Raw genomic sequence first — 7,853 nt, forward strand, 5'->3', positions numbered from 1 at the left:
TGCAGAGAAAGCAATATTAGGAGAAGAATGTAGATTGATCTTCTCAATATGGATTGCCTCAGAACACAACAAGAAGGACATTTCTTCCATTGTTACAGCACCAGATCTGGCTCGAATAGCTGTTTTGAATGAGTTATACTCATCAGGAAGACCATTCAAAACAAGAAGAATAAGATCTTCATCATCAATAGGTGTAGTGACAAGTGCAATTTGATCTGAAATTTCTTTGAACTGTTGCAGATAGGCCTCCATAGTTTGAGATTTCTTTGAAAGTGATTGAAGTTTGTTCCTGAGTTGATGAATATGTGAGCATGATAAAGCAGTAAATCTCTTCTCCAAAGCGAGCCATACTTCATGACTATACTGCAAATGCAATACAGGAGAAAACACTGGTGGTGACAAGGTTGCAGTTAAACAACTCAGAAGATGTGCATCAACAAGCTTCCATTTGTTGAATTGGATTAACAACCAAAAAGGCTAGGCCAACACAGTGGTTAGACTGGATAGAGCAATGTGTAATATTGAATGGAGAACCACATTTCCTGATGGAGCTGTTCGAAACCTTCCTCGTACGTACTCAGACCACTCTCCCATGATGGTATTCACTCAAGGTAAGTCTCCTTTCAATCCTTCTTGTAAACCGTTTAAATTTTTGGCAGCCTGGATTACTCATGAGGACTTTAATTCTGTGGTGACTAATAGCTGGGATAAACTAGCCCCCTCTCTAAGTCAAAAACTTGAAACTCTAGCCCAAGATGCTAGTGTTTGGAATAAAGAGGTCTTTGGTAACATTTTCAGAAGGAAGAGATGGTTGTTGAGGAGGATTGAAGGGATTCAACAATCCCAAGCCCAAATTTACTCTCATAATCTCCACAACCTTGAAATTGATCTTGTGGATCAATATAACAAAGTTCTATATCAAGAGGAGCTACTTTAGTTCCAAAAATCTAGAGCCAAATGGATTACTCAAGGTAAGAGAAACACTAGGTTTTTTTCACCTTACTACTTTGGCCAAACGTAAGAGAAGGAAGATTGATATGCTTAAAAATGATAGTGGTGAGTGGGTGGATCAACCTGATCAGCTTAAAGATTTGATTCTTAATTACTTTACTAATCTTTTTAACTGCTCTCTGGAACACTGGAAAAATCTGGTGGTTTGTAAGCTGACTCTTGAGGATAATACTGAGCTTACTAAAGCTATCACCGATGATGTGGTGTGGAGGGCTGTGAAGCACATTGGTGCTTTTAAAGCCCCTGGATGTAATGGGTTCCAGGCTGTTTTCTATCATAATTTTTGGTCTGTTATTGGTAAATCTGTCTGTGATTATGTCAAAAACTATTTTCAAACTAATCACATCCCTAGTGATGTCAACAAAACCTTAGTAGCTTTGATCCCTAAGATTGAAAATCCAAAGAATATAAAACAGTTCAGACCTATTAGCTTATGTAATGTTTCTTACAAAATCATCTCTAAAATTCTTGTTAGTAGGATCAGACATTTGCTGAATAAGGCCAAGTTTGGCATCTACTAAATAATACAAAAAGTCAAAAAGTCACTATCCTATTTAAGTCACATTATCTTATTTAAATCACATCACCTCTCTAACACATCACATCAAACTCAATCCAAACCTAACCCATATAAGCCAATAAATCAAAAAGTGCACTTTTTTAGAACATCCCAAACCAACCCTAAGATTGTGAGACCTAATCAAAGCAGTTTCATCCCAGGTAGAAATACCTATGATAACATTATCATGTCTCAAGAAATTTTACATATTTTGAATCTTAAGAAAGGTAAGAAGGGTGGTATGATTTTAAAAATTAACTTGGAGAAAGCTTATGATAAAATTTCTTGAGACTTTCTTAAACAAACCTCGGAGGAATTTAACTTGGACATTAACCTTATTGAGCTCATTATGTGTTGTGTTACTTCTGTTAGCACTGTTATCCTTTGGAAAGGAGAACCTCTGAAGGAGTTAAACCTCTTAGAGGATTGAAGCAAGGAGACTGCCTCTGTCCCTATCTGTTTATTCTTTGTTTTGAAAGACTATCCAATATGATCAGTCTTAAAGCAGAGGAGAAAAGTTGGAAAGGTGTGGAAATTACTAGAGGAAGGCTAGTCCTGACTCATCTCCTCTTTGCTGATGATCTTATGCTATTTGGGCAGGCTAATATAACAACCTGTGAGACAATCAGAGAGGTTATGGATGAGTTCTGTTGTATCTCTAGCCTGAAAATTAACTCACATAAGTCTTGGTTCTTTATCTCTCCTAATGCTGATGAAAGGAGAGCTAGAGAACTGAGTACTCTCTGTGGGATTCCTCTCACTTAGAACTTAGGGAAATACTTGGTTGTGCCCCTGGTACATGGTAGACTGAATAGAGGGTTGTTCAATGACATTGTGAATAAAATGCAAAAAATATTGTCTGGATGGAAAGCTATTACCCTATCCATGGCTGGTAGAGCTACTCTCATCAAATCTGTGACTTCTGCTATTCCTAGTTACACTATGCAAACTATGCTCCTTCCTAAATCTGTTTGTAATGATATTGACAAGCTTAATAGGAACTTTCTCTGGAGTGATACCATGGAGAAACACAAAATACATCTTGTTAATTGGGATGTGGTTTGCAATATGAAAAAGAAAGGGGGTTTAGAGATCAAAAAAGCAAGGGATCAAAACCTTGCTTTGCTCTCTAAACTGGGATGAAATCTCATCAGTAACAAATAAGGTCTATGGTTTGATCTACTTCGTAAGAAATACTTATCTAAAACTTCTTTCCATGACTGGAAAAAGGGCGAATTGCATCCCATGTTTGGAGAGGCATTTTGACCACCAGAAATTTTTTAAGGAGAGCTGTGAAATGGAAAGTGGGTGATGGGACCATTGTCAATGTCTGGAAAGATTAGTGGTGTGGAAAATGTTCCTTTGAGATGACTGTCTCAGGTACCAATCCTTCATCTCAAAGCAATGTCACAGTTTGTGACAATGTGAGAGAGCTGATAGGGAAGGATGGTAATTGAGATGAGGCTACTGTGAATAACAAATTCTCACCCCATTTGTGTTACACCCCAAACCCAGGTATGACCGGCCGTGGCCCACAAGGCCTTAGCCCAAGGCACACGTAAGCCTAAACACGAATCCATAAACACATTGAATAACTATACAATAGTCCAGTAATAAATAACCAAAACTCAATCCAGTGACATGCCACAACTATAAACGGCAAAATCAACCATAATCAAAACCATCCAAACTTATGGGGTATAAACAGTCCACATATCAAAATAATCCTAAACGAACCTCAATAAAAATAAAAAGAAATATGCACAAACTGGACATGACAATCTAAAACAAAATAAATGTAACGCCCTCAAAATAACACATTAAACCCATCAATGTAGACATGCATTGGTAATAAAGATAAACATTCTTCTATTCATCAGAGTAGTTCCTTACAAAAGTATTACATGTTAACAACAAAAGCAAATGCCCTACGGGCTTACAACTTTCCAAGTTAACACTTGGTTACAACAAAAGAGTACTAATTCATTTACACATTAAGCCCTTGGCTTGAATATATATGTAATACATCAAAGAAATAAACGACAAAAGCCCGCCTGCCTCTAGCCTCCCAAGCTACGTCCTTGGAGGTGGCATGCTACATGTACCTGAAAATGATATTCCCATATAGGGTGAGCCACAGCCCAGTAGAAACATACTAAACCAAATGTGAACAATGACTAAAAGATTAGCAGTTGATAGATGGCCAACACTGATACTTTCCCTTATCACACTTTACGGTTTCATGACATACAAGTCCATATTACAGTCCATTTTCCAATTCTTTTCAATTCTCAATTTATAACCATGGCTCAGAACCTGGCCAAACAACTCAGATGAGACAGTACTTCATATCAAGCACTTCCCATTTCATAACAGATAAGCATACTAGCTATATCACATACCAACAGATAAGCATACAAGCTATATCATTACTTTCACAGATATGCATATGAGTACTATCACACTTCTAATGACAAGCATATGAGCTCTGTCAACACATTACTAGATAAGCATATGAGCTCTATCTACGGAGTCCATCCCCTATCTCCTCCCAATAACATCTGGTTTAGAGGTCCATCCCCTATCTTTCCCTAAACCGTGGAGTATATCCCCTATCTCCTTCAACACAACACAATGCATATAAACAATAATTATACACATCATCACACAACACAAAAATTTAATATATTCGTGCAATCGTCAAACTCAATGACACATTCCAGTGATTAGTTTCAGTCTTTCCTAATCATCATGCATTGTCTACAACAATCAAGACTATCCTCCACCGATAGCCCAAAACAGCTATTTCTATACAGAAAATAAATGCAACAATGGATATATAATCAACATTTCAACTAGGTGAGTGATAAATAATCCAACTACACCCTTTAATCCCACAACTTTCCAAATCAATTCCTCATTTCTCATAATTAATTATGCAAATTAATTAACCAATGTAATTAGGGCATTTTCCATAATTAACATTACAACCCTTAGGTTCCATTTTCATTAATGTTTTAACATTAATTTCACTTTTCCCATGCCAAACATGCATCTAGGTTTTATATAGCTAAAACCCCAACCTTTGTAAATTTACACAAAAGTCCCAAATTTTCACAAAATTACTAAACCAACCCAAACATCTCAAAATACTAAAATTTAAAGACAAAGCTCATAAAGAGGAGTAGGATATCCCTACCTCGAAGCTAGAGCTCGGATGGAGAAGAGACCAAAACCAAAGTGCTCCAAAGACCGAGATTTTCAGATCAAAACGACGCCCTCGACGATCAACACAACTTTTACAAAAGCCGAAGAGAAAGATGACACTCTAACTAGATCAAACCCTAGAGAGAAGGGAGTATCTAGAGAGAGAGGCTCTCAAAAATGGTTTTTAGAAAAAGTATGAGAGAGAAAGAAAAGCAAAAAGTGATTTGAAATCACCCAGCGGATAACTCATATACGTATGACCCGCTCGAGCGGAGAACACGACGCTCGAGCGCCAAGAACAAAAATCTGGACACGCTCGAGTGCAATAAGGCCCGCTCGAGCGCCAAGACACAGAAATAAAGCACTTCCGCTCGAGCGCGAAAACCAGTCCGCTCGAGCGTAGATTTCCACCTCCCAGAACTTACACCCAGAAAGTACTACCCGCTCGAGCGCCAACAGACCCGCTCGAGCGCCACCGCTCGAGCGTAAACAAACCCGCTCAAGCGTAAAAATCACATCTGCAGAAGATTTTGCAAGAACACGAAATACTGGTTTTGTGCAATCCCCGCTCGAGCGCAAGAAGACCCGCTCGAGCGGAACGCCTAAAAACTGAACAACAAGGAATTGAAACCAAGGCCTAACCAACCTGTAACAACCCTGTTCAAAACATCCTAAAACTCAATCATGTGGAATTAAAGGACACAACAAGATAGATACCACTACCAACTTCACGGAAGCGAGTCCGGAATACAACAGAACAGTAAAGGGATAACCGGGATCGCTATAATAAATGTATGTCCTAGAGGTCCATGCAATCGAGTCTCAGCTACGCCATGAGTCCACCCTAAGTCCTTCTAACACCTAGAAGTGATAAAAACTAAGTCAGCTGATAGCTCAGTGAGTAGCAACAAGGATAATAAATACAGTTTTGAAAACATGGCTCAATTCCAAAATAAGATATATATATATATATATATATCACAGAAACTAAATTGGCATACAGTTTGGTAAATATAATCAGTTTCAAAAAGAATGTTCCACAGTTCAACACTTAAAATACTCATGTCTCGCAAGAACATGATAAATGACATTTTTCACTTAAAACAGATTATAACATGAACACCAATAATTTTTTGGGTACCAATAAAAACAAATAATATGCCATACAGTTCTCAAGGCTATAAACCCTGATGGATCCAATACCGAACTAAGAGTTATCCTCAGGGTGGCACCTGGGCCTTTTCTCAAAGACGATCCGATTGAAAGTCACCTATTTTTTTTTAAGGTCTTTTCCTTACAATCGTTGAGCACTAGAGTCATCACGGCCCAACCCGGATCTGTTCCCTACTAGCTAGAGTCACCACACACAGTGGAATAATTTCCCTGGACTAAATACACACATGGTCCCAATAATCAATACACACCAATTTCGCAAAACATGGTAGTTCATCATTATAAACATGAGACCAAAACAAATAGTTTACAGTATGCCAAGTTCACAAATGTTTCAGAAACAATTTGATTCCATTGATAATATAATAATTTATCAAAACAGTTTAGTCTTAAAACAACAATTTAATTTTCCAACAGTTCAGGGTAGGGGAACATTTATAAAAATACGTAGCATGAAACTACTCACCTGAAAACAATATAATATAATCCTCGAATAAAGTATGAAAGTCCAACTAGTGCCCTAAACCAAGTATGAAAACTACACGTCACTACTAATTTAAAAATACTAAAGAATAAGAACTAAGTAACCCCAAACTAAAGCGCACTAACACGGCTCAACCCAACTCACCGTTACTCTTAAATATTACCTAAGTTCATGTTCTTCAAGGTCTAAAATCACCCAAGACATGGGTTCCGATCGAAACTTAACTAAAAATAACTTTAAGATAAAACAGAGTTTTAAACAAGTTTTCCCAATCTATTCGCTAACTTTGAAAATTACAAAACTCACTCCACGCTATTCGAAAAATTCCAAAAGCCTCCAGATATCAACTAATATATCCTAAGTTTCAAGCCCAGTTGGTTTCACTTGATTTGCTTATCAAAATAATTATCTACAATTTATTATATCTAAATAGGTTGTTTTCTGCAGCACTTTAAAGAAATTGACGGTTCTCTTAGTATACACGAGCAATCAACGCAAGGTCAAAAATGCAAGAAACTAGACTTGTAACTGGTTCTAATGACACTGATTTAATAATTTTTAGATTTATACCCAAAGAGAACAACACTCCCGAATTTGCTGTTTAAAATCAGTTTTCTGGACAGATTTGAACGCATTATTTTATATGGATTTTGACTCCCAAAAATTATGAGAAAATTCAGATACGCAATTCAATATGTAATTAATCTACTCTAAAAATTTCAGTTCAAAATTCATTCGTTTGATATAGTTTCTTGATTTTTAAAGTTTGTTATTCTGTGCAGAATTCTTATCCAATGACTTTAGCTCCTTAATTCGCTTTAAAATTTTGTATGATAATAATATGCACAAAACATTAACCCAATCAGCCAAACCGTTTCTTTTCTTCCAACAACTCTCAACACCCACAAGCACCATAACTATGTAAACAATAATCTATAATAGAACAAGAATAGATTGATTAATACCTTAGAGAGTTGTTGAGACACAAGGGTGTTGGAAATCAATCTCTCTCTCTCTCTCTCTCTCCCCTTCCCGTGGCTGCTACTACATGTTGAAAGTGTTGTGCAAAACAATTATAATAAGGGTTAGGGTTTTTGTTAGAAAAACTAGGGTTGCTCTCTATATATATCCAAACAAAACTCTAAATAATTATCCTTTGTTTTATATATATCTAACCAAAAGGCTCTAATTTATTATCTCTTTATATTATTTTAATTTTTATCTCCATTAAAATAAAAATATTATTAGATCAAAATATGCTTACTAATTTGTCACTTAAATTTATTTATTTATTTATTTTTATTTTAAATAATAAATCTTGCCTCTAAATTAAAGACTTTCACCATAAATTTATTTTAGGTTTTAAAATTAATTAAAAGACCTTCCAAATATTTAATTGGCACTTTAGGAGTCACCATC

At 36.3% G+C, this 7,853-nt stretch overlaps 1 long non-coding RNA gene across 1 annotated transcript; it reads right to left on the reverse strand.

Annotated features, from left to right (window-relative positions):
* Positions 1-3,415: 3,415 nt before the first annotated feature.
* LOC145790444 (uncharacterized) lies at positions 3,416-7,526 on the reverse strand. The gene is made up of 2 exons (XR_014329153.1): positions 7,400-7,526; positions 3,416-3,675 (listed from the first exon to the last, which is right to left on the reverse strand). It is a non-coding gene; the product is annotated as an uncharacterized LOC145790444 (long non-coding RNA).
* Between the last annotated feature and the right edge of the window lie 327 nt (positions 7,527-7,853).

The sequence above is a fragment of the Camellia sinensis genome, chromosome 5, assembly GCF_055761805.1.
Source record: "Camellia sinensis isolate YWXY chromosome 5, ASM5576180v1, whole genome shotgun sequence".
In the NCBI taxonomy this organism is placed as follows: Eukaryota; Viridiplantae; Streptophyta; class Magnoliopsida; order Ericales; family Theaceae; genus Camellia; species Camellia sinensis.